This window comes from Pteropus alecto, unplaced genomic scaffold, assembly GCF_000325575.1.
Source record: "Pteropus alecto unplaced genomic scaffold, ASM32557v1 scaffold20, whole genome shotgun sequence".
Taxonomy (NCBI): domain Eukaryota; kingdom Metazoa; phylum Chordata; class Mammalia; order Chiroptera; family Pteropodidae; genus Pteropus; species Pteropus alecto.
In genome coordinates, this window is record NW_006436298.1 from 43023462 (window position 1) to 43034071 (window position 10610).

Below are 10610 nucleotides of genomic sequence, written 5' to 3' on the forward strand. Positions count from 1 at the left end.
TAGTATAATTTTTTTTCAATGTAAACAAAAAATGTTAAATGTAAATGACAACATTATTTTTATGACATTTGCAGTTCCCATTTAAGAACTGATAAAATCAAGAATATATAAGTAGAAAATAGGAATTCAGAAGCTTAGAAAATCTTTGAGTTTTTTAACTTAAAACTCATACAATGAAACCATTGCTATTACAGATGAAAAATCTGGGTCCGAAAGGCATTAGGTACTCGCCCAAGTTCCCACAGCACCACAGTGGGTCAGAGCTGGACCCTTGCCTTCTATTCAATAGTTGTCCCTTTTTAACAGTTTTATCATGCATCCTGTTTTTTTTTAATGTGATGTAGTTTTTAGATTAATAATTGATTAAATTTATAGCATGTGAGTATAACTATATAATTCTAAAATTCATAAATAGTAATATGTTAAGAGTGATGAAAAACGCATTTGAATACACCTTGATTTAGCAAGTAATCTTTTTCTAAGCAGTTTTCCTGTATCAAAGCCCAGGTTACATGAGAAAACTGCCATTGGGCCAAAAGTTTGATACATTTCCATGATCCATGAACCTTCCTAGTGCCTCAAGGATTTGATTTGAATATATTATCATAGAAAACAATTATAAAGAATAAGTTCCTTATTTAATGTCTTATTTTTTAAGGTAATCAGTTTCTTCTTTGTGCTAAATATATCTGTCATATATTAAATAGCAATATTAAGCCCACTAAAAGAAATAGCCAAAGAAGTAAATGGCATATGTTGTTATTATATTCAATGATTAATATTGAGCAACTTGTTAGAATTTTTATTAAAATCAAACAGAAGTACAGAGTGTAAAATATGTAATTGAAACTATTTTAGTCTCCTGAGAAAGAAAGTGTTATGATAAAAATTACCTACCTTGTGCCAGAATTTCCTTGGGGTGGGAGATACAGTAACTATATTGGTTTCCTACGTCTGATCTTCTATAAGCAGCAACCTTGTTAAACTTTTGAACTCTGTCTGCATGCTCTGCCAAAAATAAATTGTAGGACTTTATTATGAGTGCAAAAAGCACTGAGGAAGAGCCTATAGAAGCCGCTTTGATTTAAACATTTCATATTTATACCTTTTGCGACTCAATGAAAATATAAAAACACAGACATTGTATTTGTGACATAATTTGGTAATAACTAAGTTATAAATGAATGTTTCCTAGGTGCATTCATAGTTAAAATTTAATGAAAATATTTTTATTTATGGTAACAATGTAATAGTTAAAATGATTTCTACTGAGGAATATTATATAACAAACCCTTTATCGACATGATCTTGCATTTTATTTCTGAGCTAGTGCTATATCATTTTGTGCTACCATTATCTTCTACCATGTTAAAAACAAAACAAAGCAAAAACAAGTGAAAACAGTGGTAGTGTGTATGAAAATCAAAATAAATTAAACTACTTATTTTTCCTTTTCTTATTTTTAAAGTATGAACTACCAGAAAATGCACTATTTTTTGAAGTTCCTGTTCTCCCTACCAGTCTCTTTTTAGAAGAAGAGTAAATAGAAAGAATACAGGGAGATGTTACTAAAGTGTTGCTGCTTCACACACACAGCCCTCCTCCCTGGAGAGTAGACCCTGAAGCCATCTCTGTTCCCCTCCAATGGCCATGCACCATGAGGACCACTCCCCTGTATGGAGTTATGACCCTGAACTGGCTCCAGGTCTCAGCAGCAGCAGGGATTAATGAGTCAGCTTCCAATACCTTTCATCTACATCTTTATCACAAACTTAAAAGAAAAAGCAAGAGAGCCTAGTTAAAAGCATCTCTAGAAAATATTCTAACATGAAGTAATGTCCATCACAAATGAGAAAGTCTACAAGCTTTTTCTCAGTTATCATCTGCCACGTTCTTGCCACATTCACTCAGACGTTTCTTGGGCCCCTTCTTTGTCCAACTCCTTTAAAATTCCTTACCTTCCCTGACTTTGTCTTCCCACTTGTGTGACGGCTCCTCTCTGACATCACTGAATTAATTCCTCCTGTTCTTTGAATCTAAGTGAATTCCACCGTTTTTGTCTTTAACTCTTCTTACTTTTCTGTATACAGGCATACCTCACATATTGTACTGCAGTACTAGCCTTCTGCAGTAGAGTAAATATCACAATAAAGCAAATCACATGAATTTTTGGTTTCCCAATGTGTATAAAGGTTATGTTTACATTATACTGTAGTCTTTTAGTGTGAAACAGCATTATGTCTAAAAAAATGTACACAATTTAATTAAAAATACTTCATTGCTAAAAAATGCTGACCACCATCTGAGCCTTCAGTGAGTCATAATCCTTTTGATGGTGGAGGGTCTTGATTCAACGTTGATGAAAATACAGAAACTGCAAAGCATTTTAAGGCAAAGTACAATAAAAGGTATGTGTATTTCCATTGGCAAAAAAATTATGGTTTCCACCACCTATTCCATAAACTACTGTTGGACACCTGCAGAGCATAGCACTTCATCACAGTATTTACATATTGTTCTTCCTTCCTTCCCCAACTGCTTTGCCAGCCATAACCCCTTGAAGACAAAACTGCATCTTGTTCTTCTTTGTATCACCAGTGATTTGCATAATTCCTGGAATGAATATAAGACTTCATATCTGGTTATTGGATGAATGAGTAGAATTCATGAGTAAGTGAATTGTGATTCCTGAGAATTTTTCTGGACAAGGCAAAGTGCTAAGAGCTGCAGGTGGGGAAGATGGACAGAATTCATTTACTTGGCAAGTTTGTAGTCTAACAATAATATATGTAACTGTTTCACCCATTGTTTGGCAATTATTTCAATGTTAAAGCATTTTATTACAATGTAGTGAAGAACATCTTACTAAAAAAAAAAAAAAAAAGGTTTTCTGCACTAATAATTTAGAACAGCTTTCCTGTGGTAGAATTAAAAGGTCAAAAGGTATGAACACTCTAAGTTTTAATTATGCATTAGCTCCTTCGCTCTACATGTAAAATAAGGGAGCTGTAACTATTGACAGATTCTTGTTTATAGGTTTAGTCAGAGGAAAAATGTTTTAGGGGGAATAGTGTAGTAGTGTATATTTTATTTTTTGTCAAATCATTCTTCCTGATTTTTCTGATTATCTTTGATCATTTATTTTTGAAAATTTCTGAAGGAACTCATGTATAACCTGAAAAAATAATGATTTAATTAACAAACTCATGCCTGATAGATTTGCATAGAAATCACAAAGCTATTTCTTACACCTGTGTATTTTGAATTTTCTACTTAGCCACTGGCTGCAAACAAAATTGCAATACTGTCTGTCACATATACAGGCTCTTTCTTCTTGCCTGGTAATAATCTAGAAGGATGATGACATTTCACTTGAAAAGAGCTTGATATGAGCAGTGTGTAATATTTCCTTTGTGAAAAACTTGATGTGATATCTTCCCTCATCTGGTTCTCTCCATGACTCTGAGCTCTTTATTTGAAAAATGAGCCACAATATTTAGAATCAAGAGTATTCATTAAATTTGAATGCCAGAAAAAAAAACTTTATAAACAACTTTTAAGACTTTATCCTTTAATATTCAAATCAAGATAGAACTACTGAGTGAGATTTGCGTTTTATATTTAACTTGTGCTTTACATTCAATACTGCAAATTTGAAGTAACAGAAATTGAATATTCTGCTTTTTTCCTGCCCCAATCTAGAAATGTATTACTAATGAGACAAAAAATAAATGCATGTGGATTCAACCCATTATCTTTGTAATGTACTACACTTGCTAGATTTTTGATTATTGGAAGTTCATATTGCAGCCGCTATTTCAGACATCCTATAAAGTGGTTCTCTGATGCATAAGATAATACTTTTGCTAAATTTTTCTTGTCTGGTGTTCATGTTCTGCATTGAAACCAGTATTTATTATTCATTTTACATATTTGAGGGCTTACTCAGTAAAGTAAAATAAATCTGTTACACAGGAGAATTTTGATATTAAAACATTTTATTTATTAAAGCAAAAATATCAGTATTTTTCATACAAAGAAGTCACTTGCTTCGACTCAAAAAAAAAGCAAGAAACCACTTCCTTTCTGTTTCGTGTCTCTGGCAAACTGCCTTTAAAGTTGCTAAATCATTTACACAGTTACAGAAATCACATGCAGATTCAAAAGTCTCTAAAGAAGGAGCATGGTCAACTCCTTAATTCTTTTTTAAAAGCCTACTAATCTTTTTCCAGAAGCCACCCAAAGCCTTCCCCTTTCTTCTCATTGGACAACATTGTGTCTAACATATATGCCTAAACTGATCTCCGGGAGTCAAGGAATTACAGGGATTTGGCTTTCGGTAGGCAATAAATATTACCTCACATGTTACATAGGTCCTGACCCTGATAGAGTCAATGTGGGAAACTAATATGACCATAAAAGATTGTAAGCAGTACCACAGCGTGTACCATTCACAGGAGTGTGTGTGGGATGTTATCGGGGTTATGAAGAGAAACACCAAAAAGAGGCAGATGATTTTAGATTGAGGGGAGAAAACAGAATTAGTTCAGCTACAGAGAAGACTGGAGGAAAAATATTAATGCTATTAAATTAAGATTGAAGTTTAGAGAATAGGTTATGGTTTTTAATTTTTCAGTGTATCAAGTTTGGACAAACTGAAGAAGTATCTTAAAGATTTTTGTTGTTGCTTCAATCATATAGTTTTAATTTTCAAATGAGATATTACTGTTATATACTTTTCTTGGAATATAGATGCTGAAGTAAGGTGAAATCTAAAGTTTTATTATAGCTTTAGATCTTGTAAGTTTGATGGCTAGAATCAGAATAACAATGACGTTAGATGTTCATGATGTTATATATAGATAGACATGATGGCACTGTTAGTTTGACTGTATGCGATGCCAGATAGAATGTAGAAAATATTTCATTCAGAGCTTTTGTATTGCTGTACTAAATATCATTAAGCATTACACAATAAATTAACCCTATCAAGGTAATTGTCAATGATAGTGTAACATAAATAGCAGAAAATATGTTGCCTTTTTCAATTTTTCTGTTGTGTATAATCATAAAAGAAAAGAGAGAGTAGATATGACATTTTGGATTTGTAGCTGATGGGAACATGTTTTATGCTCATTAAATCCATTTGCAAGTAGCACAATGATTTCAGACATATTGTACAACAGCAACCAAAAAAGCCAGTTATCGTCTCATGAAATGCATGGTCCCAATTCTAGGTGAGAAGAGGAAAAAAGCATGACAGTTGTAAGAGAAGAAATTTATATAGTTTCAATTTTCTACTTGTGGAATGCTCTCACAATAGAAATTAATGGCGAAGATTTAATCAAGTTGGTTTTAAAAATTATTTTATCTTGATCTCCCATATGAATTTATGTTAAGTAAGAATGATATATCTGCTTTTTAATTAATTTTAAATCACTAGAGATTGTTTAAAGTTCATGTAAAATATTAACCAAGTCTGGTCTTAATTTGGAAGAAGTTATGGTATGCACTGACTAAAATGTAAAGAACCTTGTACAAAGGTCTGTATGGGATAGAAGGTTTTATCAATTAATTGCTTAGATGTGGGCTCAGAAGGAGGAGGCATTCAATATGTATTTTATTTTATTCATTTTCACTTAGCCAACTGGGCATAACTATTTCTAGCCTTAGAGGTAGTAGTCTTGCCTACTATCTCCATGTCCTAATCTAAATGGGACCATCACGACACTTAGGAAACAGTATGCTCTCTGGTTTTATGTCCTGGCTTGTGTTACATTTTCTTCCTCTCCTCATTTTCACCATTTTTCTTCATCTTTATTCTGCCATTTTCTACCCTAAATTATAGTTTATTAAATTTCCTTTTGCATCATTACCATCTTCTTCATCTCTTTCAAATGAAAATAAACATGCATAATGAATTAAATTTTCCCAAGCCTCTCACATACTTTAATCCATGAAACATCAGAGAATAATATAGTCCTCACATACAGACATGTTAGCAATGGTTCTAACATTCACATAATTGGTTTTAGTTAAGGGTCTCAGTCTCTGCCAGATTTTTTTCTGGTTTTATCAACTTGCAGTAAAAATAGTATTGGGGAGAAGGAGGGTAATCTACTCCCATTTTCTTTTTCATTTGTTGATCAAAGAGTTACTGAACAATGGGAATTTGGTAAATAAGAAATAAAGCTCCCAAATAATCGAGTTCAAATGATAGAAATTTCTTCATTATGTAAAACTTTATGGAATTTCATTCATCCATTCATTAAATGAGACTTTATTAAGTAACTATTGTGTGCTAGAGATTTTTCTAAGCACTCAGGATATATCAGTGAACAAAACAGAGATTTCTGCTTTTCTTGAAACATATCCCAGAGAGAGCAGAGACAAAATATCTAAACATATTAAACAATTACATTCTGAAGCATGTTATAAGGTGATAGATGTTATGCATAGACCAGGGTAAGAGAGATCTAAGATGACAGGTCAGAAAGAGGGGAGTACGGTTTGCAATTTTAAATAGGTCTGTTGCGATTGACCTTAGTGATCAAGATAGGAAACTCAGAATGGGACCGGCTCCTGAAAAGATGTATTGTGTTCAACTTTAATGTAATATAGTAAGAGGAGCAGAGTCAGCAACCACAATACAGTGGTTAACATTTATTGAATGCTTACTAAGTCTAGGCATTGTAGGCAATGCCCTGAAAATGTATGATATCTTTTAGTCATTTAAAATGTTTGAGGGTTCTGTTTTTTTTTTTTCCTTTCTCAAGCTAATGGACAGTTCCAATGTAAAGAAATATGAAATCGCTAAAACTCTGGTAAATGAGCTATAAAGAAAAACTCAGACATCTAGATTGCTTAGACAGTTCAGATTTGCACTAATCTGAGGCATTATTTCAAGATAGATAAGATGACAAACTCTAGAGCCAAACTGTTCCATCACTGTGCATGTCTCTAACACATACTGACTTGAGAACTGAAGCAAGTTATTTAACCTCTCTTTCTCTCACCTTTTTCTTACCCATAAATTATGGTTAATAGCAGCACCCATAGTTGTGAGCAATCTCTCAATAGATGATTGATAGATGTATTGAGATTTATGATGTGTGTGTGTGTGTGTGTGTGTGTGTGTGTGTGTGTATACTCCTGATATATATCAGTGCCTGATACAATACTATTGATTGCCGTCTACTTTTGTCCTTTGCCCGGTTGACTCCTTGTCATTCTTAGACCTTAGTTTAGCCATCACAATCTCATTTCTTCAAGGGGCCTTTTCCATATATATCTCCTCCTCCCCCATTTATTAAGCTTTTACAGATTGACTGTCCTAATGTAACATCTCAGTGTATAATTAAATAGCTGTGTAATTCATTTATGCCAAATATATATAAAGAACCTACTACTCACCAGGTACTGCTGTAAGCTTCAAGGAAACAGCCGTGAACTAATAGATGAGTTCTAGCCCCAAAGGAACCTGTATTCTGGTGGTGGGAGGAAGAAAAATCAACAAATACATGTATAACATAATATCAGTATCAATAGATCTTTTAAAGAAAAAAAATTAAGAAGTGACAGAGGAACAGATCATTCTTTAATCATGAAAAAGATTATTAGAGTAAACCACTGAGAGAAGATATTTGATCAGAGAACAAGATAAGGGAACAAGGCTTGGCACCTGTCTGGGGGAAGAGTATTTCAAGCAAAGGGAACAATGTGTAAAGGTCCTGAAGTGGGACCTAGCTTGAGCTGTTCTGTCAAGGAGGCGAAGTGGCTAAAGCAGAGTGAGGAACTAGGAGGGGGCAGGAGCTGAGCTTGTGACAAAATCATGACTATCTGATTAATTTCTCTCTTGTCTTCAGGGCTGTGATCTCCTTGAAGGTTGCACCATTCGAGTGATTTGTTTTTTATTCCCAAGATTCAGCCCAGAATCTGACACATACTGGGTCTTCAGTGAATATTTGTTGAATTTTTAAAAAAGAAAACATGACTGAGACACAGGGGTTAATACCATTCTGATATGTTTGCTCGATTACAGCAGAATGAACAAGACAAACCAGAACATTCAGAGACCTCCAGCAGTTTGATGTGGCTAAAAGGGAGGTTAGGGTAGGAGGTACTACAAGAAAGAAACGAGAGAAGTGAGTGGGTGCCAGACAATGGACTGCTCTAGGCACCACTATGAAGAACTAGGATTTTATTCTATAGGCAAGTCCAAAGTTATTAGCAGGATATAATGGGATCAGGCCTTAGTTTGGGGTATTACTGTGCTGGTAAATGCGAAAGATGAAATAAAGGATCTAGGTGGAAGGAGAGAATCACATATAAAATATATATCAATGTGGTAGAATCTACTGGATTTCAAATGTACATTTGGGATTAAGGAAAGTAGTCTTTGTGGCACCCAGTTTTCTGCTTAAGGACTTGATTGCAGTGAGGCCATTAGAGCAGGGAGATCATGATCTGTGAACAGAGAAGAATATTATCATTTACTGTTTGCATTGTTGCTTGTATGTCTGGTTGACCAGATTTAAACAAGTAGGAAAAAAACTGTATTATATTACTCTGTCACTGATTTTCTTTGGTATGATGACTTGCACATATTATTCTGCATTAAATATTTGTTTAGGATTTTACATATCCGTGTATTTTATTAGGTGCACATTATAAGCTTAAAGAAAGGGGAAAAAACTCTGGTTGAAGTGTTATATAATTTCTTCTCAGTTTTCCATGGGATTAAGCAGATGATTACAGTGAAGAATGATTCTTAGCATAGAAAAATGAAAAAAGTTAACTGTTATCTTTGCCATATTGTCTATGAAACAAGATGATATAAAAATCCCCGAGTTCATTCAAGGGTTTATGGCACCAACAGATGGGAAAATCTTGAAAAAAAAAAAAATGAACTTAGACATGTTGAATTAGTTATAATAAAAAATTGACACCTCAATATAGTGTTCTCAATTATTCATGGTGTGTAAAAAGGACCAACTATTTTAATTTTCCTAAAGAGGGTGTTTTTCATCAGCAGCCTCTATTAAAATATCACTTTATTCCCTAGACTAGTCTAATACCATAACGAACATTTACTTGCAATTATTCTGTCTGGTTTATTAAATAAGTCCCTTCTACTCATGCCTAATATCTCCCTTCTGGGGAATTTGTCTTGACATCTAGGTCATTTCTCCAAAATTATGATCTTACTGTGTTCTATTTCACATAGCTTTAAAGTGAGAAAAAAGAGTCATGAAATTTAAATGTTCAGTATTATGCTTTTTAAATATCATTATGTAACTGATGAGTAGATGTAACATCTCTCATACCTAAAAGCTCTGTATTTTTTTGTCTTTCGTTATGCAATTAAGGGGAATATATAATACCCTGGAAATTTATTTTATATACAAAATACTGGAGATTTAGTTGCCTGAGACTTCTACTGGTTCCAGCAATCTCATAGTCCTTCAGTAAACATTAATCCAGTAAATTTAAAGCCTGACCTGTGTATGAGGTACTGGAGAAACAAAATCATGTTATGACATGGTTTCTGCCCTTCAGAGGTTATGTTTAAAATATATTATTTTAATATTTAACACTTAGATTTCATGTACTTATATTTTAGTGTCATCAATATTTTTTAAAGCTAGATATCGATTTAGCCACTTTAAAATTTACATTAATTGAGAGTTTATCCTCTGGTAAAGGGAAAAAACCTTACATCTGTAACTTTGTATTGATATTTTTCAGTATCGATTTATTTTATATTATCATTTCTACATATAGCAATCTAGATATAGATATATAGGTTATTTCTTCTCAGTTTGTATGGGATATTACTTATGCCTTTTATAGCTTTGAGGGGAAGTGTTCCTTTTTTTATCTTTCCTCTTTGACCAGACTGTGTCTTAATGGCAGAAAGTTATATTTAATAACTTTATAATGAAAAATACCTTAAGACACTAACTGCAGCAAACTCCAGCCCCAGTCTCACCTCTGGCCTTTGTAGCCACCTCTGACATTCCCCTTCACCTAACATCGAAACTCTAGGTAGCAAGCACCTTCCATCCTAACTGTGGAATTCTTAGGCTGTAGTAATCACTTTCTCCTGCACTGTGAATTTCTTCATTGTAAAGGTTATTTTTACTCTTTTGAGTGCTCAAGGCCCTAAAATATGTTAGGCAAATTGGTGTTCAATTATTTTTTTCTTGAGTGAAGAAGTGAATGAATACTATAATGAGAAGGCAGAACACCTGTCATCTAAGAGAGGGAATCAGCAAGGTCCATGTGCAGCATATCCTTAACCTAGCCTCTTAGAGCCTGGCAGGCTATAGATGAGATCTAGTAATACCAATGTTTTGGAATGTTTTGTAAAAGAGGGGAGGGTTATTATGCTAAAATAGTGAATAAGGGAATGTCATGGGCTTCATGTCATCTTGGTAGTTCCAATAATGCTTTGAATATAAAACAAGGAAAGTTGAGGTGTAAATAGTTATTTTTTGCTAAACGAAAGAAAATAAGAACACAAAATTATTGCCTTCAGATTCTAAAATCAGTACTAATTATCTTTGACTCAAGAAATCACAATTGTGCTTTTCCTCTATAAGCCTTCT